Raw genomic sequence first — 26,817 nt, 5'->3', positions numbered from 1 at the left:
AACAGGAGAATATCTTCATTAGGAAGCACTGATCTTCTAGAGAATAAGACGGCTATGCTCTTCTGAGGGTTCACCTGGAGTCGCCATTTGGCAAAATATTGTTCTATTTGTAGTAGGTTTTCTTGCAGTTTCTTGATGGCTAAATGAGGCTTTAATGATCTGGCCAATATCGCCGTGTCATCAGCGTAAAGAGCTTTAATTGAAGATAATGGGTTGTGTGGGATATCATGCAAGTATAAGGAGAATAAGATCGGTGCTAATAAGGATCCTTGTGGAACTCCAGCCAAGATGTGTTTCTGTGCAGACACTACTCCACTTAATCTCACTTGCATGCGCCTATCGCAGAGGTATGTCTTGATGAGTTGAATGATTCCGATTGGAACACCGGATGATATAAGCTTGTATAGCAAACCATAATGCCAAACCTTGTCAAATGCACTGGCTAAGTCTAGGAAAACAGCCCCAGTGCATTGACGCCAGTTAAAACCTGTAATGATATGTTCCACCAATCTGTGTATTTGTTGAGTGGTACTATGCAACTGTCTGAAGCCAAACTGCTCCTCAGGCAGGATGTTTAACTGGAGTACTGAATCTTGAAGCCTAGTAAGAATTACCTTCTCAGCAATTTTTCCGAGATTAGAGATGAGACTGATTGGTCTGTAATTTTGTGGCAGAGTGGGATCCTTTCCAGATTTATGAATTGGTATTATGTACGCCAGTTTCCAGTAGGAAGGGAAATACTTGTAGTGAAGTATGGAGTTGATTATGTTTGCTAAATGAACAATAGCTTTGCGAGGTAGAAGTTTTATAACTTTGTTGGAGATACCGTCGGGTCCAGGAGCCTTTTTATTTTTGAATTTCTGAACAATAGCATATATTTCAGCAGGCGAGGTGGGTGTGATTTGAGTGGATTGTGTGGGAGCAGAATTGAGCGAATATCTGACATTACGGTGTATCTTGTAAATATGACTAATGTCAAGGTGGTCGTAGGCAGGTTTGCACTGTTTTTCAAGATGATTCGCTATTGCCTCGGCTTTTTCAGCATCAGTGTGGATGAGGCCTAAATCTGTTTGTAGAGGGGGAAGAGGTTTGTTTTTGTTCTTGATCTTACGGATAAGATTCCATACAGAGTGGTTATCAGTGGAGATGGAGGTTAGTTTTTCTTCCCAGAGTTGAGATCTATGAGTTGCGAGTGCATCTCTCACTGCAGAATTTAACCTATTTAAGATCCGCTTGTCTTGTGGTGCCCTAGTGTTGTGGTATCTTTTCCTAGCCCTGTTTTTTTCCCTAATCAGATTCATAATATCTTCGGGCAGATGGTTGGGTTTGTGGGTAGTTACAGGGGTAGTAACTGCTGCACAGGCTGCTGTGATCTGTTCTGTTAGATTTTTGACAGCTATCTCAATTTCCTCTTTTGATTTAATGATGGGAACAGGACCAATATATTTTGGAAGCATCTTGGAGAGCCTTTCCCAGGGAATAAATGAGTGAGGGGGTGGAGATAATTTTTCAAGATTTCCTAATTTTAATCGTATTGGGTTATGATCTGATGATAAATCATTGATTGTCATTAAATTGTATTGGAGTCTAATGTGCTGCAGTATGGCAATGTCCAATACATCAGCCCTACCATAAGTGTTGTGATGGGTGGGATCAGCAGGGCCTATTACGTGAAGGTTGTTGAAATCAGCATAGTTCTGTAGTATCTGTCCGTTTTTGTTAGTGGAGTGGCTATTCCAGGTAGGATGTTTGGCATTTAGATCCCCTGCCACAATGGTAGGCTCTCCAGTATCAAATATGGCATTCAAGTCAGAAGATAGTAATGATTTTTGTGGTGGATGGTATGCTGCAAAAATTTTTAATTTGCCTACTGAGCTCGTGAGAATCTCAATGCCAGTGACCTCAAGAGTGGAGGTAGGAGGAAGGTTTATGGAGTGATGTGAGATAAAGTTCTTGATGAAAATTGCTGTGCCTCCACCTCTGTGGGTTGATCTGTCAGTTCTATATGATTGATATCCGTAGATTTTGGGATTGTCTGCTGGTCTTAGATGTGTTTCGTTTAGTAATAGAACATCTGGCCGATGCCTATGGACAAAATTTTTAAGTTCTAGGATCTTATTTCTTAAGCCGTTGGCATTCCAGGCTATTATCTCTAAGGATTCTGGTTTTAATTTTTTACTGTTCATTAGTGAGCGCTGAAATGATGACTTGGGTGTCTTTGAGGAATCTGTTAGTAGAACTTTGTGAAGGATTAGATCTGCTGAAATCTAATAGCATATTTGCCAGGGACGCGGTGATGATAGCTGTCAAATTTGGGCGTGAAGCTGGCTGTTCTAGGGATGTCTGTTTAGGGCGGGTTACATCCGCATATGACCTGGACTGCCTTTTTAGAGTTGTTTTTTGAGGGAACTCAGTTTTCGGCAGATGGGCTTCTGAATCTTTATTCTGAACTTTAGGAGACTGTGAAGTAGCTGCAGATGTAGGTGAGCTAATGGAAGGAACCCAATCACGGAATTTTAATAATAATATTATAGAAATAAATTTATGGTGTCTTAATTAAAAATATTATTATACAATAAAATTTCAAAAATTACAATTGTTTTAAATATATTTGTTATAATTTTTAAAGTTACAAATTTATTTCTTTTTATAAATAACAATTAAGTAATTTTTTAAATTTTATTGTGCAATGCAAACTCATTTGAAAGTGTCATTATAAGTAAACTCAACTAAGCCTAAATGCATTATGTTCATTCTAGTTCCAGAAGATTTTTTTTTTAGTCAATAAACGCCTCTTCTTTCACAATTTAGCGGCCTCGGCGACTATTAAAACAATTCTCCGGTGATTCAAGAAACGACACAACAACACAGAACCAACAGCTTTTATAAGAAACGCTGAATAAGCGTCTGTATATACGTGCGTTGGCGTCTTTACTTGATGTTGGATTTCATTAAGGCAGGACTTTACTTAACAGAAAAAGCCATTGTCTTAATGAACAAAATAATGGTTGGTAAAAGGCGTACTAAAGTAAGTGACGGAACGTTTTCGTAATGGACAAAAAGCTACCGAATCTCGGTATACGGAAATGTGCCTCGGGGCAACTTTTTGTGGTTGTTATTTCCCTATTTGCTTGAAATTCTTTAACATCGCGCGGTTCTGATTGAGGTTTTTTTTTTTTTTTTTTTTTTTTTTTTTTTTTTTTTTTTTTAGTTTCCGGTGTGGCTCGGAGAATTAGTAAAACAATTATTACGCCCAAGAATATAGTTCTCATTTGGGATCGAAATTAAACTGTTTCTAACCTGCAAAGTCTTCAGAAATATTAAACTAAATTAATTTTCTCTCTTTAGACAATTTCATAATTTTCAAATCTGCGAGTGACACACGTATGAATTAAAAAAAAAAAAAAAACTGAATAATTGGATTTTTGGAGATAATATGAGAGTCTCCGTAGCTCAGTCGGTATAGACGAAACCCTTTGGTCTGAAAGACCTGCGTTCGATTCCTGTCGATGACCCTTTATCTGGTCTCATATAGAAGTAGGAGGGTTTTCACCCCAAAACTCGTTTTTTTTCGTTCCCTAGAATAGGCAAACCTGCCTATTCTAGGGGATTAAATCTTATCCTCGGGACGGGTATGGTTTGGAAGGGCTAAGGACATTTCCAACAGGCCACTATGCCTAATACGTAAAATGGAAGAAGAAGAAGAAGAAGCAAATAGGACCCACAATTGATGTGTCAGTTTGTAAATGTAAACTTATGCACTTTGGTGTGGTAAGATATCCAAATGTCTTGTTATATTGGTAGGATTATGATAGAATAAACTGGTCGGAGCTTGGAGCTTTTTGTTGATTGGAAGTTGAAATTCAAAGGCCATATAGCAAAGATTGCAAATACAACTCAGAGGATAACTGCAGTACTAAAACGAACCTTGACATGTAAGGATAAGGATGTCGTTTTTGTCTCTTTGCAATACCTTAATACGATCTCACTTGGACTATTGTGCGCAGGTCTGGTTTCCGTGGTGATTCTGATATGTTGGAAAGAGTGCAAAGGAAAGTGTTCAAATGATATCAGGATTGTGGAATAGTGATGATGAAGACAGGTTGAGAATTTGTAGACTGCAGACACTAGCAAACAGGGGAAAGAGGGGGGGGGCTGATATGATTGAGACTTACAAACTTCTGAAAGGGTCATACAGAATTTCAGTAGATGGAATTTTTCATTTAATGGGGTGGGGAAAGGATGAGAGAATATCAATGAAGGTTGAGAATGAATGCAGTCAAGAAAGGGGTGGATTGAAACACATGGTCTCGTATTTTCATGCTAAAATATGCGATATCCAACCTGTGTCGATTACATACAAAATATACTTATAGGCATGGAGCCAAACATCTTATCCTGGGAATAATGGTTACGAAAACCAAGGATAACTTGGTCAGTTATGAGAGCTTAAAAGTCCGATAAGAACCCTAGAAGAAGAAAGATATCTAAGATGTAACGCATACCTCTTCAAGTCAATATACTCGTATCTTTAGCTTTGCCCATATCATACAAAGTCCTTGTGTTGTTCTTTTATTATCCAGTCTGTTAGGATCTTATTTGCGAAAATTAGTTTACTATGAATTAGTTAAGTATGTACCGCGTGACCAGTGTGCTGGAAATATTTCTAACCATCTCCATCACCCACTTAAGATACAGTGATAGAAAGAAGAAAAAAATAAATTTAAGAAAAAAAGAAGCAAATCGATCACCAGAACTTGAGATCTTTATCTAAACTGCTCTATTTCCGAAAAAAAAAAAATAGCCTCTTATGGAAGGCCCGCTTCTTAGAGTTTCTCTGTCAGTTACAACCAGCTCTTATAAACTGGTTCGAAAAATGTGAAAGATTATAGATGAGTTTTTCTTTATCCTAAAACTTCGAAGTCGGCTTTAAAAAAATAAAGTTATCTTTCGTTCTTACAGAGAAAATCTGCAGGTGGCGCCTTCACGTCCTACATCAATTCATAGATCGTTTTCTTCAACTCTCAACTATACTGGAGTAATTTCACAAATAATATACAACATAGCTAAAGACAACAGTCTCCCCTTATTTAATTAAATCTTTAGCGCACTAATGCCCATATAGATGAAATAAAATGTGCCATTAGGCTACGAACGTTATCGACAAATTATTTTCTGATAATATTTAAAAATTTTTAGAACCATTCATATCCCCTTAGTAAAATAAGAAGAATGTGTATTAGTTGTGATAGGCACGATAGTACTCATTGATTCACTGAACTTGACTGTTGGTATTTTAATTGTTTGCTTCTTCGTTTCAATCACATTCATATGATAATATGATGCGAACTAAACAGACTCGACGTTCGCATGTTTCTAATTATCAAAGACGTATACATTTTTTTCTCGTATTTAGTTCGATTCCAAACAAAGATCAAAGTTTCTTTGACTACTAGGAATGACATTCAACTTTTCCCTGTTCAATCGGTTGTCGTTTATAATGGCCTCGGTTTGCAAACAGCCAACAAAATATTGAATCGACTTGACTATATTCACTGCCTAATGTTGATTGCTCTTTTCCCTGGGCTCTCGTCTCATCCACCGGTCCCACATCATTTCACGCTCCTAATTCACCTGGATTATCGCATCCATTAGTAATTAAAGGGATTGACAGAGCGTGAAATTAAAGCCATTTGGGTTTTGTGTAGTGTTTGTGTGCGTGCATGCGTGCGTACGTGCTTCAGCAAGTCGGAAAAAAAGAGCAGTTATAGGCAGAGTTCGAACAACTATATATTGGAAACTGCAAAGATGTTTTAACTTACTATCGGAGGGTTTGTCTAATGGGGTCGATAAGACTCAGGCTCCTGTTAAGAAATTGGATTTAAATACCGATCACCCAGCCAATTTTTTTAGCAACACAAACATAACACTGTATAAAGTAAAGCTAACAGTGTTGTGTTGATTCACCAGTTTTTCCAATCAGTGTATTCATACGCTGTCCGTCGTCACTTATATTCTTCCGCTGCCAAAAAAGTAATACCGATCATAAATCAACTATAGTTTAGCAAACTAACTGACAGTTTAAGTCGAGATTTCGTATTTGGAAGATGGAAACGCAATCCATTTCTAAACACCTCAACAGTATCTTTCAAATCCTTAAATTCAATAAAAACTGCCGATTTCTATTCTGTTTGATCTCAGATTAAAGATGAAGGTACAGAACGTCGAGTGACGAGTCTCGTATTTCTATCATGCTACATACAAAACTGCGTTTCTTAAACAGTAAACATGTTATAATATTGATCAGTTTTTGAGTTATTGGGATTGCTAATTATGCCAATATCTGCATAATTTCTTTCTCTTTTTTCTTTTAAATTCCTTCGGTCGTTCCCTCTATCTATCTATCTCCTTTCTTTCCATTACTATTTGTCAAATTATTTGTTTTTCCAGTCTATCTAAGTTGACGCAAATTATCATTGCTTTTCTTCAAACATTTCTTATTAAGATCAACTTCCCTGAATATAAAAGTGCTGATGGCTTGAATCACTGTGCAACTTCTATTAAACAAATGCCTGCATAGGCTTACCCACATACCACAGATAGCATGGAAGCCAACGTATCTACTCATGCACTGTGGAAGTCTATTTAGGCTCAATAGCATTATTTCCTTTTCCAATTCAAACTGTATATTGATGCCATATTATGGAAATGAATGATACATTTTCATATTCTAAATATCTCCAAAGGCTAGCAAGAGATGAGATCAGTTCAGTATACCATCTACACATTCTACATCTACTGGCTTTCATATAATATTTTAGACTTATTGGCTTGCATAAACATTTCTACAGCTTTGTAAACCTATGTAATAGATCAAATATATTTTTCACAATTTTAAATTCAACTAATTTTAAATTATAAAATAACTTAATTAAATGGCATGTATCCATATATCTTCATTTCTCTTTATAGTTGGAAATTCTTTTGCTATTATGAGGCTAAGTTTGTTTCTGAAAAAAACATGAACGGACCAATAAGAAGCAGTTATTATCCGTTGAAGATCGCACCCCCAGGATACACCGAAATAAAGTAAGCTAGTTTTATAATTACCCTTAATATTATACGAATTTATAAAATTAAGTAGTTTATGTACGTTATTAATTTCACCACCAGGTAGCAGCAGTTGTCCTCGCTTTAATATATAAATTTGCAACATTTTAAGTATTTTATGTACGCATTGTTAATTTAGCCGCCAGGTAGCAGCAGTTGTCCTCGCTTTAATATATGAATTTGCAACATTTTAAGTATTTAATGTACTCATTGTTAATTTAGCCATCAGGTAGCAGCAGTTGCTGCATTAATTTTCGTAAGGACAAAAAAAAAAAATGTGTTTTTCACCAATGATTATTTTTGGATTGTTTTTCTGACACGCTATGTTAAAAATAATGATTACTAAAAGACTGTAATATACATCTTACAATATTTCAAAATAGTGTAAGACATTTATGTTTTAATTAGCAAAGTATAGCTAAATTAACGATACTTTATAATTAGTTATTTTAAACAAACTTACCAAAGTTCTTTATAAGTTGAAAGCCTAATGATGGAGAAAATTAAGAATTTTTTTTGTGTGTTATTAAATCTAGTTTTGGGGTTTCTTTTTCCGTAGTAAATACCGAAGATTCATTTCAGAAATAATGAGCAGATAACGAAGACAAGACAGAAAATTAATCAAACCACAGAAAATTTCCTGACTTCTCTCTTCCCCTACAGAACTTAAGTTTCCGGTGTAGAAATTTTATTCATTTCTCCCCTCATCTCAGTGGCTTTTATGACGTGTACTTGATCTTCACAACATCGTAAATTACACCCAAATGACACTAAGCTTCTTTCTTAGCATGCTACTCAGGATGAAAACTCATTATACTAAGATAGCATCGCTTTCATCCAACCAGTAGTAAATACAGCTTAAGGTTTCAGCTACTAGACCCGAATAAGTCTATTTACTTTCGTGCTATAAATCTTAGCAACTTATCAAACTCGTTTGTCCCAATTTCTTGAGGCAGTTTTTGCTTTTAGATATATCGATAGTTTCTAACTTTGCCCTTTAATTTCTGGTTTAAATGATATTTTTGAGAAAATAGAAAGTACTGACATCTATCGGATATTTTGCAAATTTAAAGGGATTTGGATGTTTTAAGAATGTGGCAATTATCTTCCTAATTTGTCTTGTATTGTTACATAACGCTATATTGTCAGCGATCATCGGTCAGTGCTTGGTTGATAATATTTTGCTATCAACAGTACTGGATTGGCAATACCCTACCATCTTCAGTGTTTGATTAGCAATACCTGACATTATACAGTACGGTATTACCCTTGATCAATGGTCTTGTACGCATTGTCTTGTCAATGCTTAGACACATTATCCATCCAACAGGCTACACACTGAATCTCCCAGTGGCCATGCATTTGTGAATGATTTTAGATGTTAGGTGGATTTCATTGCCCAATGTTTTCCTTGTATTAGAAGATTAGATGCAGTGTAAATCTTGTTTGAAAGAGGCGTTGTGATAGGACGCCATGTTGCACGCCTCTCTGTTCGGCAAATTGTTGACAAATTGAGCCATCCCAGGTCAACACCCAGTGATACCATACTGAGATGGAAGTGCAGGAAGTCAACTGCAAGTGCTACTTGCAGTGAACGACCCACCATTCTCACCGAACGTGAACGTAGGGTGCTACGAAGGATAATATAAGAACTGCCATCGTCGATGGTCACATCGCATGTGGGATTCCGGGCATCGACTGGAACACCAATCTGCACAAAAACATTCAGAACTGAGGCACACACACACACATGGGTTTTTCTATAGCAGGGCCTCATATGCAGGTCCCAAATTTCCCGAACTAACATACGACGTCATCTTCAGTGGTGTAAAGAGCATGTAGAGTAGGACGTGGAAGGTTGGGAAGTTGTTTTATAAAGCGACGAATCCCGCTCACCCTTTACCGAGCAGATGGACCTGTATGGATGTTGCGGATGTCGGTGAACGGCTGTGTGATGGTATGATCCTGTTTGGCCTCGGATCTTTGTTTCTGATGTTACCAACTTTGAATTACGGGAGGTTTCTGAACATTGTGGACAACACAATGCTTCCTACTTTTCTTCTATACTTCCTACTATATATATATATAGTAGGAAGTTATCGTTAATTTTCACACATTGAAACCTTTCAACAATCGGGAAAGAGAATACCGCTGTTTATGACTGATCATAAAAATTGCCTGCAAGCCGATTACAACAATGGGCGGCGTATCCTCTGTTTTCAAAACTGAACGAAATAACATCTGTGTTGCAAATGTTAGTGACCAATGAGCAAGGAAGTATAAAGAAAATTTTTCCACTGAAATTGAAGATCAAGGTAGTCTGTATCCGGTTCTCAAATCTAGTAATACTGAATACTTTCTTCGGAAGTTTGTATTGTAGGGTGAAATTTTCGAAACGTAGTGCCGTAATTTTTTAAAAGTAAAAGGCCTACAGATTTCGATTTTATGAATAAGAGACAAGGGACTTTGTTTAATTTTGGTGTTAAGAAATCTCTTATTGATGGTGTTTGTGATGTAAAAGATAGTGATTCATCCACCTCCAGCCTACAAAGCGATTTCCAGGATGTACAAAAGGAGGGGAAAACTATCAGCACACAGGAGAAAAAGTCTGCATTCACTCGTAAGTACTTATAATAATATTATATATTTTTGGTGATCAGAATGGGATATGTCAATGAAAATCAGCACAAATTAATTTAATGATATTGGCCTGAGGAAAGTACAATTTGCTACAAGATTTCATTAACCCAGTAATTGATAACTGATTTAAATGTAATTTATATTTGTAAACATGTCACACCCTATACATAAGTGTACTAATACTCTTTATGATTATGCCATAATTAATTATTAATGCATCACAAAATAACCAAGGTGTTCCGTGAAAATTTCAGGATTTGTGAAGTGTTCCGTCGTAGGAAAAATCTGGGAAACGCTGATGTAGATAATTTCACGCGGGGAAGAATTATTGAAAAGTTTGAAGACGTCTGCTGTTGCCAGAGAGTTTGGAAATTCACATAGCGTTCTATGCAAACTCTAAACAGGAATGCAACTCAATGGAATGCATTCCAGACTTTTGCTAAGTGGTCATCCTCGCACTGTCATGGAGCATTAAAACAAATTTTTGGTTATAACAGAAAAACGTAATCGACGTACCACGGCTGGTCATCTTGCAAGTCAGCTCCGTTCAAGCCCAATTACGCGGATCTCTCGACAAATTATGTCAAAACGTCTGCGTCAAATAGGTCTATATGCCTGAAGGATTGTAGTCTACGTCCCATTATGAACAGCTCATCATAGAGCACTTTTGCGTGGTGTCGTATCCATAACAATCGGACAAGACACCAATGGGTCAATCTACTCTTTACAGATGAGAGTCGTTTTTAGCCTTTCCTGCGATTCTAGACGACACTTCATCTGGTGTGAAAGTGGTACTGCTTACCATCGTGGGAATGTGCTTGAAAGGGGATGGATTCGTCGGTGCCGGGAGGCATTATGTTTATTGAATGTATCGAGCTACAAGTGCTGGAAAACAAGAACAATGACTGGTGAACGATATTCCAACGAAGTTCTTCAACGTCATGTTCGATTGATCCTAGGTGCTGTAGACGAAGAATCCAGATGTATCTCCACTGCTCGTGTACGACATTGTCATCCATAAAAATGAATTTCCCATACGACACATTTGGGACGAATTGCTGCTCGAAATTCCTCTCCACAAAACAAACAAGATTTTATCCTTGCTCTGAAAGACGAATGGGCTGATTTGCCTCAACAATTCAACGACTTGTTGCTAAGCATAGTACGACGTTGTGATTGCTGCATTGGCAGTTCGGGGTGGGCATATTCCATACTGGAAAAAATAGCTCTCCGCATAGCTTTCTGTAAGAACTGTACATTAATTCCTTAATTACGTCAAAAACAGTATTTTAGGAATAGAATCTTGCAGTATTCATCCGCGTTAAACAAAAAATAAGAAACATTTTTGACAAATAGACAGAAAATCGTGGGTGACTCAAGATCATTGAAAATTGTCAGTTTTTTTTTTTTTTTTCTTAATTTAAAATCGTCGAAAATCGTAGCAGGTTATTCAGATAACTAGTACTTAATAATATGATGGCAGGTTTTTTTTTTTTTATAGAGAATAATATATTACGTAAAAGTTCGATTCATAACATATTTGAATTATATGTTATATGTTATTATATTTTAAATACTTCGACCCTAAACAAATATAAGCAGCCTTTATATGAAAATGTTTGCAGGATTCACTTCTATACCCAAAGGTATAGAGGGCGTTCTGGTATTTCAGTTACTTAGTTCGTTCCAGTTCTTTTCCACACGCCTTCAGGAAGAAATGATCCATCGATCAATAAATTCATTTTGCATTCACACCGTGAAGAACAGGTAGCGCCATCTAACGACATCTTAAGAAACATATTATGGTGTTTATTACCAAGTATTATAATATTATTAACTCATTGCAAACTACATAAATAGTTTTTTGTTTAATATGGTTGAAAAACCAAAAGGTTTGTAACATCAGTCAATTTTTCGAAAAGAAGAAGGTGCCCTTTTTTATTTTGGGAGTTATTTTTCACCTCTCCACTTCTCATTGATTTTTGGGAACACTATAACAGGCCCACTTTGATCAGAAGTGCTTTACAGAATGATTTGTTCTTGGGCATGCCACGATCAATACAGCGCTCAAGGACAGATGTTGGACGGACATTACACTGCTTTAACGTGTTTAGCCCCTTCCTGTTCCAAGGAGAACAGGAAATGGTGCCCGATCGGGTAAGCAATATCCGTGAGAACTCTTGCATTGCGCAAATCTGCTTTGTTTAATCTTCCACTGCAATCCAACCATTCAGTGTTTGTTGCCCTTCACAACAATACACTCAAAAAGAACATCATTTGAAATTAATTCACTTCAGATAAAGTCTCTAGATTCTAGTAAGAGTAAAACATTGCATAGTTTCCACTCAACGTTCAATTACAAGTATGTAGTGTTGGCGCAACAGACTGAGTGTAGCTTTGAAATTTAGCAGCAATACTAGTTGTTCAGAAATGCTAATATATGAAAATATAATTCAAAAATGCTTTCATTGCAATAACAATCAGAGAAGTTTATAACAATTAATACACTTATAACCTATATTAGCGTCATATCAAATGGATTCATGCATATAAGAAATTAACAGTACCCAAGCCATAGTTGCTAATCAGTTGTGTTCATTTTCTCTTTAAAATGGTTCTTAATGATTCTGCACTCCCATGACAGCATATTTTGTAAATCTGTACGTATATTCCAAATGTAAACAGCATTTACGACCTTTTAACTTCTCTTTTCCTTTGTCTACTGGCTCTTCACAATGATTTAGGGATGGATGTATTAGAAGATTTGGCTCATGTTAATCCTAGTCAATAGCAGAATGGTAGTGTGTGTTGTTTGGATGGCTTGTCTGTTTTTGGAAAAGATAACCATACCAAGTCCGTATGAAACTGACGAACTTACCTTCAGTTCAAAAAGTCCTCGTATTGTTTGAGTTCATTTCATGGCGAGATTTGAACCATTCGTAATCATTCTAACTATTCCAACATTCATGATATTGGTCAATTAATCCATGCGTTAATTCAAATCATATACCAGGATGGGGGGGGGGGACAGTTCTGATAAACACCTAGAAGGAACATACGAGGATATAAGCACATAAGTTACTTTCATAACTCTGCTGCTACTAGTATGTTGGGGGGGGGGGAGCGAAGGGGGTATAAGTGAGCAGTACTGTTTCTTTTGGGCATTTTAAAATTTCATGTTTGAACATCTGTTCCCATTTATACGCCCCAAAGAATTTTCTGTGGATCCTTTGAAGCATATTCAGTATAAATTTAATAATAATAAATAAACATATTATATTATATCTATTCCATATAAGAACCGGCTTACCAGCCCGGAACTCTGGGGATTGGGCGCCATAGGCGCCAGGGGGGGGGGTGGAGTCCCCTAGTTATATTATATTATAGTATACATAGAACGTGAACAATAGCACACTAATTGGTTTATTGGTTTAGTTTATAGTTTATTTGGCACAAAGATAACATCATGCTGTGCCATATTAAAGGTTACAACTATACATAAGCAGTTACAGCAAATTGTAAACAATATGTCTGTACAAAAATCTAGTTCCACAAAGCAGCATCTACAGATAAACAGAACTGCTGCAGAGGGCACAGCAACACACAAGGTCCGAAGTTATGACGGTAGTACAAAAATAGTTAACAATATAAGTTAATACACAAAATACGCAACATCAAGCCAAGGAATGCAGTATCTACATATAGTAAGAGTACGACAAATGTTATTATACTAATACATAAAGAGTCAAAAAGGGATTATTATACAACATATATGCATACAAATTACGTTTAGCATTATGGTGTTTACATATTAACAAAATTACAACAGGGTGACACAAATATACAAGTTCAAGGCCTACAGTAATGCATAATTGGTCAAAATTTAAACTAATGAATAATATGTATGTATAAAAGTTAAGTTAAGCAATTTACATATAAACAAATTTACAGTCAAATGTGTTTGTACAAATTAATTCTTTCTAAAAAATTAAAAACATCATCATGCAATCTGCTAGCATTTCCCTATGGCTTGGTTAGATAGGTGAAAATTTCATTCCTCTCTCGTGTAAATTGTTGACACTCTACCAGAATATGATAAATAGTGAGATGTGTATTGCATTTTTCACATATGGGAGGGTCATCAGCTCTCAGTAAATAAGAATGCGTAAGGTAACTGTGACATATGCGGAGCCTAGCAAGAACAACCTCCTCCCTTCTCTTTGTACGTTGACTAGAATGCCAGTGCTTAATTTCAGGTTTAATGTCACATAATTTGTTTGTCAATGTTTCCTCCCATTGAGCAATTAGCTTTGATCTTATAAGCTGTCTGTAGTCTGTATGTGGAACTGTCAAACAGTATATGGAGAAGGTACGAGCTGATTTAGCAGTTGCATCTGCGGCCTCATTTCCCTTAATTCCGATGTGGCTGGAAATCCAGCAGAACTGAACATCAAAATTAAGGATTTTCATTTTGTGAAACATATCATAAAATATACTGGATTTTATGAAACAACTCAAAATACCGGATGTAGATTATACAGAAGATAAGAAAGACAACAGCACGCTTATATATAGTCCTTATAATAAGTAAGGACTGGCTTAAAGGGGCGAAGCAAGAATGCTTTTCATATTCCCCGTTATCTGTAGCGGACAGTGTAGGGATAAAGTTATTGAGCTATTATTAAAGCTCTGATTATGGCAGGAGGGTAACAGCAATAGCCGAGCCTCAGTTAGAGCTTCATTAGCTACAGCATTGCTATCCATTACCCTCCAAGGGTATTGGATTGAATGAATCAATCACCGCATCTCACCACAACAGCACGCTAAAAACTATATTCATTTCAATATTTTATATATATTAACAAATAAAAGGTGTATTAACTTATTATTAATATAATCTGGATCAGTTAAAGAGATTTTTAAAATATTTTATTTATATCAAAACAAATTATATTAAATAATAAATTGTATTCTGAATTTTTTTTTATTTAAAATATAAAAATACTTTATGTGAATAAAAATGACGTCATTAAATATGCAATGTCAACCTCATAATGAAGTGTATTTTAAATGTAACCGAGTGAACCAAATTGTTCCTAAACATTTTTTTTCTTTTTTTAAGAACTCGTTATTAAACAGCATATTTTAGAGGGTGGACACTAATGAAAGTTTTGCAAAATCATTCTCTTCGTCTTCTATATCAAGTTAGTTGTGCTCTGACGCGACAATTCATAGTCTATGTACACGCAACACGAATGTACAATATAAAAGGACATTTTGCTTAGAAACAACCTCATAATACACACACACGCAAAGTACTAAATGCAACTCCATTTATTGTAGAACTCTTTGGCTTAGTGCGAAATAACAAAGCGTTTGTTTTTCGACTATTTTTAAATAACTCTATGCAATAAATTAACATACAGAAAAAAGAAAGCAATTTGCTAACTCGGAAGTGTATGGAAGTACGCAAGCGCAGTTGTGTCACCAGCCTCACAGCGGTTGGAGTGACACTCCAAGGGTTTAGATTAATTACCGATTTCGAATATCATTATATTATAAATATAATAGTAATAGTAATAATAATATTACTAATATTACGATAATAATAATAGTTCGTTTTTCGACTATTTTAAAATAATTCCATGCAATAAATTAACATACAGAAAAAAGAAACACAATTATCAATGAAGGCAATTGGCTAACTCGGAAGTGTATGGAAGTACGCATGCGTAGTTGTACGCATGGAAGTACGCATGCGTAATATTAACCCCAGGACTACCACTCCAACACCTTACAGGTGTTGGAGTGGTAGTCCTGGGGTTAATATTAATTACCGATTTCGAATATTATTATTATATTATTAATATAATATAATATTAATAAAATATGAATATTAATATTATATACTCGATTTATAAATTCGAATAATTTCATTATTTTCCCCTACAACTGAGAATAAAGTTATCAATCAAACAATAAGGACTTTTCATGTGAAGGTGAGTTAGCTACTTTTATGCGAGGGAGGTAGGGTTTTCTCAATTTTTTTAATATCGCCAAACAGACCGTAAAACACGAATTTAACAGCAATTATACATTGATAACTTCATCTTCTATTTACAAAAAGAATTAAACCATTATATTATATGTCCAACAGAGATAACACTATTTGAAATCCTATTGTTATTGGTTGTTTATAAAATTCGAATTTGCTATTATCTCATCTTCAGCAGGTAATCGTAGCCGCTCTTTGTACAACAACAAATTACACATATTTTCTTTCGGCTAAAGACCATTTCACTAGTTTTTCGTTTGTAGCGAACGAAATAGGATCTTTCCCTCAATTTTTCGACTTTTACAAACAGATGTATACTCGAACCTCTTAAAGAGCGCATTATTGTGAAACCTTATCTATGTTTTCGTCAAAAATACTGAGTCGTGTTACCTAAGGTTTGAAACACGATTTGTAATCAGCTCAACAAAGCATCAGCACACAGTTGGGTTTATTTCAACTGTTGTATTCAGTTTCCTACCTTTTTCATCCTTTTTACCGTTCTGCTTTTAAGGCAATTTGCTGTTTCCATTATAATAAGATTTCAACTGAACAAGCCTAAAGCACTGGAAGCCTTTGCGATGACAAACTGGTCGATTCTTTTATTTGACTTCCCACAATTTCTGTTTCATCTGAGTTTTTTCCTTATTTTGCCATGAAAATATTCTAAAGATGATTAAATTTTGTCAGGCAATGCAGTTTTTCGTCTTCTTATCGATGGTTCGTTCGTTCTCTACTATCTCTAGCCTTGGGCGTGCGTAATTATGATATAATTTTCTTATTTCGATGCCGTACTTTTATAGTGATCAACTTTTCGAACCCACAGGTGTTCTTTACCCAGTATTACGTCTAACCATTGATAAAAAAAGGGGGGAGAGAATGTATGCGCTGAAATGAGAATTCCTATATCGTAGATAGAATGCTGTCGGTTATATCTCACTCCTTGTTGATTGATTTTTATTTTTATTTTTGCAATTATTGGACCGGATATATAAATATGAAAAGTGTCCATTTTGAAAACTTTAGGGTAGAGCCAGTGTTGATATTTTGTGAATATTTTAGAGGTAGACGATCTTCATCTAGTGTGGGACCACCACCTTGCTTGTTGGAGGACTCATGCATGAAAAAAATCCATCTTTAATTAACAGAATTCATATAAAAATAAATAAATAAATTTTGGTGCTTCTATTCCATCCAAAATTACTATTGATAGAAGAATTCCCTAACGATATACATCTAGTGTAAAGCACGTGGCTTTCTTTATATCGGAGACCATTTAAATTTTCTTTCGTCAGTCTCGAGTGCCTTGATAATGACAGTTTTTAATTAGGGAAACGTCGGTGTAGGTATTAATTTTTTTTAATTAATTCAAATACTGCATTCCCGTTTCCTAAGTAATTTTTAAGAGAACATCAGTATGAATATATACATGCATATTTCCCTTCTTTCTCCGGTTTTTCTTTACGAAAAATATTTTCGAATACTTTCCTTGATATCAGCAAATCAATATTGTGCAATGTGTGCTTGTGCATGTGTGTGTGTGTGTGTGTGTGTGTGTGTGTGAAGCACCAGGAATTGATTCTTAATCCCAAGGTCAATCTTTTTTTTTTTTTTTTTTTGATTTCCATCTAATAGAAACAAAAATGGTCTAACAATGTTAATTAAATATCGCACATACTTAAAAAACAGCGGCATACGAACATCAGTCAGAGCTGTAAAACTGCATGTACTATTCAATCGATAAGAGAGAGGGGGGGGTGAAGTCACAAGTGTTTGTAGATCTACAAAACCCAAAAGCAGGCGTCCTAAGATGGAGATGGGTTCTGTGCTCGCCTGTAATTTCCTTCTAATTCACTTTGTTCCCCTTGTGCAAAATGCTATACATCACTACAAGTAACGGGACTGTAAGAAGCACCGTTACCTCTGTGTCTCTCTTTCTCTCCTCCGACACTCCGAACACTGTATTGATTTCAGCAAACGACAGCCGGACATCAATCACTGCCAGAATTCTAGTCACAGAACTCTGCTGGTGATCGCGTCGCAAAGAAGGAGGAGGGGGGGGGAATAGTACGTTTCGGTAATTACTGTGTATGCTTCAGCCATTGGTCTAAATAAGGCAGCAGTGTATAGCAAAGAAACATACTTATCTCGAGTTGGAGCTACGAGCTGCTGTTGTATCCCTTTTTGGCTGGTGATTGAGATTTGTTTTCTGCGGTATCTCAATACAGACTCGACACCCTTCCTCTGTTGATATAAAAAATTTATTAATTTCTTTTAGAAAAGTAGAATAATAGTGCAACTATTATTCTACTTTTCATATTTTAATTAAAATCTTAATGACCCGTATATGTCGGCGTATAAAACGACTCTCAAATGCTACAGAAAAATCCCTCGAAATCATGGGTCGTTTTATACTGCGAGTATTAAAAAGAAAGCTTAATTTGTTCGATGAACATTTAGGTAATTACAATACATCGTTATATAAGAAAATAGGCAGTGTTTATAAACAAATCAGATTAATTTTTTTGTTACATACATTTATTTAAAATATTACAATAGATGTAAGTCTTAAAAAACAAATAATAATTATTAACCTCAATTTTCATGTTAATTTTCTTCATCATCTGTTGAAAATAGTTCTTCAGATTCATTGTATAAATGATGGTCATATGGATCCCAGTTTGAATCCCGTGTAATGATTTCGTTTTCATCGTCATCCCACAACAGATCATCTTCCGTACCATCCATAAGATTAAAGATGCCACACTTTTTAAACGATTTTATTACCGTCTCTACTTTTACTTTATTCCATGCTTTGATCACAAAATTGCGCAACATATCAAGTGATGCAGCGCGCATACATCCACCTTTTGTAAATGATTTTTCACCAGTCAACATCCAATTATTCCACTCTTCTCGCATGCGATCTTTAAATGGTTTGTTCAAGCAGGCATCTAGTGGTTGCAATATAGAAGTTAAACCACCTGGTACAACAGCAATTTTTGTGTTGTTTTTTTTTCTAGAAGTATTATCAGTTAAACGACTACGAAACATATCCCATACTAATAAACTGCGTTTCTTCAATATACCGCCTAGTCGCGTGTTCCACACATTATCTATAATTTCACACCATTTTCGTTCATCCATCCTTTTTCGTGAAAATGTACAAAAAAAACCTGAAGGAAATTTTATCTTTGGTATAGTTTTAAGTTTAAAGATGATCATTGGTGTTAACTTGGTTCCATCAGCCAAACACGACAAACCAGCCGTAAACCTTGTTTCTTCATGACTTGTACTTCGAACTAGGACACTCTTACTACCTTTAGACTCCACTGTTTTATTGCTTATCATATCAAAGCTAATAGGAGTTTCATCAGTATTTCCAATATTTGACAATAGAAATGTTTACGTTCTTGTCTCAAATGAATCATAAATTCACGGAAACTGGTAAGTTTGTGTTCAAGATCTGCTGGTCGTTTTTGAGTGATTGTCGTTTTTTATCGTAGTACCAGATTTTGTCTATTCATAAACCGATTACACCATCCTGAAGTAGCTCGAAATTCTATACTTTCATCCGGATTCAATCTTGACCATTTTAGTGCATATGCTCTACTCATATTTCTTGTAACAAGATAACCATTCTGCCTTTGTTCGAATACCCATCCTGCAACGTGATTTTCCAGTTCCGGCCATCGGGTGATCCCCGTTCTCATCGCACATTTTTTCTTTGACAATTTTTTTTAAAATATCTTCTTTCTTCCTCCATCCTCTTACCATCTTCTCGGTTATGTCCATCTTTCTTGCAGCAGCGCAGTTATTAGTTTGCTTTGCCATTTCAATTACCCTTATTTTAAATCGAGCTTTATATTTTCTTCGTTTTTTTGCTGCTTCCATGATTTTAATTGATAACAATTTTAATAATCTTAAAATTAAAAAAAAATGCAAAATTAATAATTAATTAAAATTGGGGCTAATCACTTTTAATTAGGGTAATTCGCGTAAATACTAAATCTATGCTATGCAAAAATAAATAAATAAATAAATAATAATAATAACGGATATAACAACAATATTCAACGTGCATTAATACAAGAAGAAATTGGGGGGGGGGGGGGTAGTCTTATACAACCGACATAAGCTCAAAACCTAAAACTAGCCTGAAATTTAGACCTCGCCTTATACGCCGACATATACGGTAGTTTAAAATATTTTTAAAAATTTGAAAAATACTGAATTTACCTTTAAGTTTTTTTAATCATTCACCTACAAGTGGAATGGCAATGCTGCAGCCAATGAAGCTCTAACTGAGGCTCGGCTATAGCTGTTACCCTCCTGCCATGATCAGAGCTTTAATAGCTCAATAACACCTTATCCCTACACTGTCCTCTACAGATAACGGGGAAGATGAAAAGCATTCTTGCTTCGCCCCTTTAAGCCAGTCCTTATAAGGACTATAAGGACTATTATTGCTGAAGTTTAGGGGCAAAATTGTAATATTAGTTTTATATAATAATAGTAGCTTTATTTATTTATAAATTATTTACATATTTTTACAGACAAAATCGTAATATTTATATATTATGTTGTTTACTTATTTGTACGGACAAAATCGTAATATTAGCTTTATTTATATTTATGACATGAATACTGAGTGTTTAAATCGAGGCAGATTTTTTTTTTAAATACCTCTTTAGGTAATATTTCATTGCATATTTGTTTTTTTTTAATTGGATAAATTCCACTTTATTGAAATCGAATAACTGACTCGATTACTAACTTTTCGTAAGAAAACAGCTTATCAGATCACCCTAATAGAAGTATTTGTTTACATTCCTCCTTCTCACCTTAACTTTTATGTCTGTGGATAACAGCGCTATGAAACTATATATACCAGCAGTTACTACGCCATTTGTGCATGGATTTATACCTTCACTAGAGTCAATTTAAACTTATATGCTAAAAATACATTAGTTTTTCAATCCTTTTAATAATAAAATAACTCTTATAATATTATAAAATAATATTTAAATATAAAAAACAATCTGATTTTAAAAAATTAAATTTGTATAAAGTTTAAAGACACCATTTAGAATATTACATTAAATTTTTATATTATATGTATGACAAACTAAACGTGTGTATGTATATATGTATGTATGTAAACGTTTCTCCAGGTAATTGGACGTACCTGGGAGATATAGACAGTTTGTTTGGGAATTGATAAATTGCAACTATTTTTATCCATAAAGAAATAGATATAGATAGCTTATAGCCTAAAAATATGGCTATGTAGTTTCGATGGTAAAAAAATAAATAATAGTAGCAATTGCTCCACTTTTCAAGTGAGTTAGCTATGAGGTATGTTTCATTGTGGGAAACTGGTTTTTCATCCCTTACACAGACCGGCCACAAGAAAACAAACAATTATCAGACATAACCCGGCAATAATATCAACCCATCATGGAGCAATCATAAAATGTTACAAATTATACACTTGATCTTATGTTTACACCTGTCACATTGTGTTTTTCCTTGTCCTTAGAAAAAAGAAAGAAAAAAACGATCATGAACAATACCCATTTGAATTAAAAATGAATAAATAAATAATAAAATTAGAAGGTATTTTAATGTTTACGAATAAGGGAGAAGCAGGTGTTTGGTAAACGATTTTTTTTCTAAATTTATTATTCGTGTTTACATTATATCAAATTCCTGATTGATTTGTGCCCTCAGGGGAAGGTCAACAGTACATGAAAAAAATAGATAATTACTAACTTTTTATCTACAATATTCCTCCAAATCAGTCTGTTAGCTGTCAAGACTCCAACATTATCAGATCTTATTTCTGTCTTCTAAGGCACTTTTTACTGTATCCATCCACCTATACTTGATGTTCCTCTGAGTCTTTTTCTTTCCATCCTGGCCGAGAACACTTGTTTTGCTAATCTTTCCTCTCCCACTCTGTTTAAGTGACCATACCACCGGAGATTAGCTCTGCTAATGCATTCCTGGATGCTAACAATGGCAAGTTCTTTCCTAATATCCTCGTTTTTAATATAAAATTGCCATGGATGCCATCTGTTCACACCTCTAATCTTTCTCAGAAGTCTCATATCTATTGTCTGCAGTCTTTGATGAAGTGTTTTATTTCTAATCCCGCAGACTTGCACTGGTTTCTGAGTTGATCGTTGCAGTCTACAAAAATCTCACCTTCTCCACTCCCAGCGATACACGGATGGGCTGCATTGGTTAGAATTCTAGAATTCTTTTTCATAAGCTTAATATAATCATTTACTGCATTATACTAAAAGGTGTTTATTAATATTTATAAAAATTTAAAATTATTTTAAATATAATTTAATTTTGTTAATTTATTCTTTTATATTAAAATTAAAACTAAAGTATAATTAAACTTTTATTAAAATTTTTCAAGTTTATTTTGAAATTTTAGTTTTAGTAGACCATTTTTATTGGCAAAATTGGACAAAAATTGTCTGCATTACATCTGCCAAAATAATGAATTTTTAAAAAATTCTTTCACTATTAATTTTGTCGTCTCTAAACAGCTGTTTACAAGCATATATTTATTTTATAAAAATGATAATCTTATTTACTTCAAATTTTATTTTTGAAATTATTCTTAACAATATACCTCCTGGAGAATGCGATAAAATAGTCAATATATGTTTACAGCTAGAGGGCGCTTCAGTATCTATGTCGCTGAGTCTATTGTGTAGTGCAAAGATCGTTAAATATAGTAAACATATTTGGTAGAAGATGACTCCGTAGAATGGAAAATCGGAAGTTATCTTAAGAACTTAGCTGTTGTCATAGTAACTTTAACTACGATACCTGAGTAACCCAAAGCTGTAAGATATTACATTAACTCCAAACTTGCTGTAATAATTCACCAATTAGCTCCTCTGATCGTGATTTATGAAAGTAATTAGTAGGATCCTTGACGAATATCGTAATTTCGAGCTAATTACAATGTTTAATTAATGCAGTTAACTGATAAAGTGATTTTCCTTTAGTAATTAAGGGATATTCTAACGAAATAAGAGTCTATTGCTCCTTCATTCACCTCACTTGGTTAAATATATAGCTGCAAATGGCGCATTGGGAAAGGCTTTGTCAGTGTATAATTGTTGGGATAAGAAGACCTTAAGATGATTTTCTTGCTAAATGACGGCTAAGAAGAAAATAAAAATTACATTTTCCTATAAAATTATCTACAAACTAAACTTATTTTTAAAATTTTTAAAATATTTTAAAATAATCATTAAATTTTAAATAATTACAAAAATTTCTTATAATATCAAATACACTAATAAATTTATATTGAGTAATGATATAAAAGGAATAATTTGGGGTTAGTCTTGTGCTGATGATAGGTCGACGAGGATGGAAGAATCAATCGACCGTGAGATGCGGTGATTGATTTTAAATGAGATGCCCATATATATATATATAGGGTAACGGATGGCAATGCTGAACCAATGAAGTTTAACTGAGGTTCGGCTGTTGCTGTTATCCTGGGTAAATGAGTTCGCTCTCTTAGGTTTTGACCTAAGGGAGCACTTTGAGTTACCGGGGAAAGTGTTCTCCGGCACGGCCCGCTGAGGGGTACTTGCCGGTGAATTATTTTCCTCGGAAAGTGAGCGGTTCTGCTCGGTACTCGAGTTTCACTGAGTAGAACCAACGCTGAGATTTGGACGGTCTTTCGCCCACGAATGAGTGGCCTAGAGATCGTCCGATATTTTTGAGATTATCACCTTTACTTACACATACGGTGATTGATTTTAAATGAGTAGGGTAACGGATAGCAATGCTGAACCAATGAAGTTTAACTGAGGTTCGGCTGTTGCTGTTATCCTGGGTAAATGAGTTCGCTCTCTTAGGTTTTGCCCTAAGGGAGCACTTTGAGTCTCCGGGGAAAGTGTTCTCCCGTACGGCCCGCTGAGGGGTGCTTGCCGGTGAATTATTTTCCTCGGAATGTGAGCGGTTCTGCTCGGTACTCGAGTTTCACTGAGTAGAACCAACGCTGAGATTTGGACGGTCTTTCGCCCACGAATGAGTGGCCTAGAGATCGTCCGTATTTTTGAGATTTCACCTTTACTTACATAGTCGGTGATTGATTCATTCAATCCAATACTCTTGGAGGGTAATGGATGGCAATGCTGTAGCCAGTGAAGTTCTAACTGAGGCTCGGCTATTGCTGTTACCCTCGTGCCATGATCAGAGTTTTAATAGCTCAATAACACATTATCCCTACACTGTCCTCTACAGATAACGGGGAATATGAAAAGCATTCTTGCTTCGCCCCTTTAAGCCAGTCCTTATAAGGACTAAGTCTTGTGCTATTTTTGTTTGCATAATAGCTATACTTGCATCATGATGGAAAGCAGCTGAAAGTAAAGTGGAAGAGAGAATACTAATAAAATTATTTAATCACACATTCATTTTCAAAGCCGGCCTGGTTGGCAGAGTGGTTAGCGTATCCGCTGTCCAGCCAAAAGGCTGTGGGTTCGAATCCCGCCGTGGGCATGGATGTTTGTGATTGTGAAAATACTAGTGGCGGGGGAGATCGACGGTAGATGGCATAAATTTCCTAAGGACGTAGTTAAGGAATTAATGCACAATGCTTACAGAAAGCTATGCGGAGAGACATTTCAGTATGGAATATGTCCACCACGAACTGCCATGCAACTCTCACAACGTTGTACCATGCTTAGCAGCACCAAGTGATTCAGGAGTTCTGGAGGCAAACTGGCCCTCTCCTCCTTTAGAGCATGGATGAGGCCTTGTTTGTTTTCTGGAGGGGAATTCCGACCCTCAATGCTTCTCCTAATCCCATAGGTTTGAGATCTGGGGAGCGTGCTAACAACTTCATTTAATTATCATCCTCGGTCTCCATCAGTATCTCTACTGCTCATGTACGATGTGGTGGCAATGTCATCCATACAAAAAGAATTCTTCGCCCACAGCACTTCGAAATAATCGAACATGACGTTGAAGAACGTTGCAGTATCGTTCACCAGTCACAGTCCCTTTTTCCAGCAATTGTAGCTCAGTGCATCCAATAAACGTAATGCCTCCTAGAACAATGACCCCAGGTCAACCGTATCCATCCTTTTCAAGAACATTCTCGCGATGGTAAGCAGTACCACTTTCACACCAGATCAAGTGTCATCTAGAATCAGAGAAAAGACTAAAAATGACTCTCATCTGTAAAGAGTATATTAGCCCATTGGTGTCTTGTCCAATGCATGGATACAACACCACTGAAAAGGTGGTACGATCTGCTGTGAATAAAGGGATGCCTTTGGTCGTATAGGTCTACCTGTCGCAGACGTCTTGCCACATTTTGTCAATATCCGGGTAACTGCGATTGCATGGAGCAGACTTGCAAGCTAACTTGCCGTGATGCATTGACTACGTCTTGCTGTTATAACCAAAAATCTGTCTTCATTCTCCGTGATAGAGCGAGGATAACCTCTTAGCAAATGTCTGGAATGCCCATCGATTTCAAACGCTGCCTCAGAGCGTGGATTCAACACTCTGTGCGATTCCGAACTCTCTGGCAATATCAGTAATTCTGCTGCCTTCTTCAAACTTCCCAATAATTACTCCCCTCATGGAATCATCTAGATGATGTCTTGGAGACATTGTAAGACATCCAAGTTTGCAACTTTATCAATTCGCTCAGCGCTGATTTTTGGCTTTTATTCTGTTGACTACTACCACGCGATTCTTTGCGCGTGATTCGAAAATTTAAATGTGTACCCGCGCTCATGTGTACCCACTCTCTCACACACACACACACACAATTCATGTAACGCCTATTGAATTATTGAGACAAAAAAATACGGGTGTGAGCGGTGGTCTTGGGCGAGTATGTCTTTTGCGTGTCGAGTTGAATTTTGCATAACTTGGTCGAGCCCTGTATATGAGTCACATTGTGGGTCGCTTATTAAGGTCGCTTAACTATATTGAAAACAAAGCAAATGTCTTAGATACGAGGAATATATGAAGATGACACTTAATAGGATGGAATATTTGGAGCTCTTTTAAGTTATATATAGGATGCTGGGTTTTCTTTTGTTGTTTCTTTGTTTATTGCATGTTTAGAAGTATATGTTTGCTTTCAAAGAAAGGACAGAGTCTTCTTTGAACAGTATTTGGAGCCCAATATGAACCATTCACATCATAGCTGCTTTGCGGAGTAGATTTAAATGGATATCATTTGCTTAAAGTAGGGCGTTTCAGTTCCATCTAAAGCCAGGCAGTTTCCTACCATAAAATCTCAGTCTCTCTCTCTCTCTCTCTCTCTCTTTCTCTCTCTCTCTCTCTCTCTCTTTTTTGCACCCATGAAGGATAACTCATTGCCGTTTGACGATCGTATCTACGTTTTTTTTTTATTTAGCTAGAGATACACTGTTTGAGAGGAGAGCATCCTCTTTAAACTGCAAATGACTTGTTCTTATAGATGAGCTTCCTAAAGCCCGTCATTTATCACATGGGACGGTAGGAACTCTATAAAGACCTCGTTTTTCACACCATTAAAGCCACAATGAGTGAAGTAATTTTGTATTCCGATCAATCGTGATTTTAGAAACGAAGAAAATTCCCACTCTCTACAGACCTACGTATACACGTCCTGAACAAAAGTAAAGGAACACAATAACACGTGCGATTTTGAATGACTACGTGAGGTTAGGGGTTAAAAATAGAATAACGTTTTAGTCACATTAATGTCTGTGATAATTTTGTCCTCTCATTAATCCCACGATCTTTTATTTCTCTGTTCATTGGGGTCAGTAGTTAACGACTATCATTGCAACTAGATTCTTTGGGTCTGACGAATGGCAGGTAGGACAAAAAAAAAAATCATGTCATGTCCTATTCGATGATATCTATCGGGAAATGTTCGTTCTTTGTTCCGCATAGGAGGTAAAGGAGGAATGAACGCCAGCGTTCCTTGATTTATTTCTTTCTCTTTGTTTTTGGAGTCT

The 26,817-nt window shown here is 35.8% G+C and overlaps 1 pseudogene across 1 annotated transcript in view; it reads left to right on the top strand.

The window, feature by feature from the left end:
• LOC150102229 (muscarinic acetylcholine receptor DM1 pseudogene) overlaps positions 1-26,817 on the top strand; it is a 217,027-nt pseudogene that overhangs the window by 146,462 nt on the left and 43,748 nt on the right. Inside the window, exon 3 of the transcript XR_016548937.1 lies at positions 6,973-7,089. The product of XR_016548937.1 is annotated as a muscarinic acetylcholine receptor DM1 pseudogene (transcript). The remainder of the gene's footprint in view (positions 1-6,972; positions 7,090-26,817) is intronic.

The sequence above is a fragment of the Typopeltis vanoorti genome, chromosome 10 (genome assembly GCF_054136105.1).
Source record: "Typopeltis vanoorti isolate ZY-2024b chromosome 10, IOZ_Tvanoo_1.0, whole genome shotgun sequence".
Lineage (NCBI taxonomy): Eukaryota > Metazoa > Arthropoda > Arachnida > Uropygi > Thelyphonidae > Typopeltis > Typopeltis vanoorti.
Note: the sequence above shows the minus strand (reverse complement) of the source record. Positions and strands in the feature narration are given on the sequence as shown.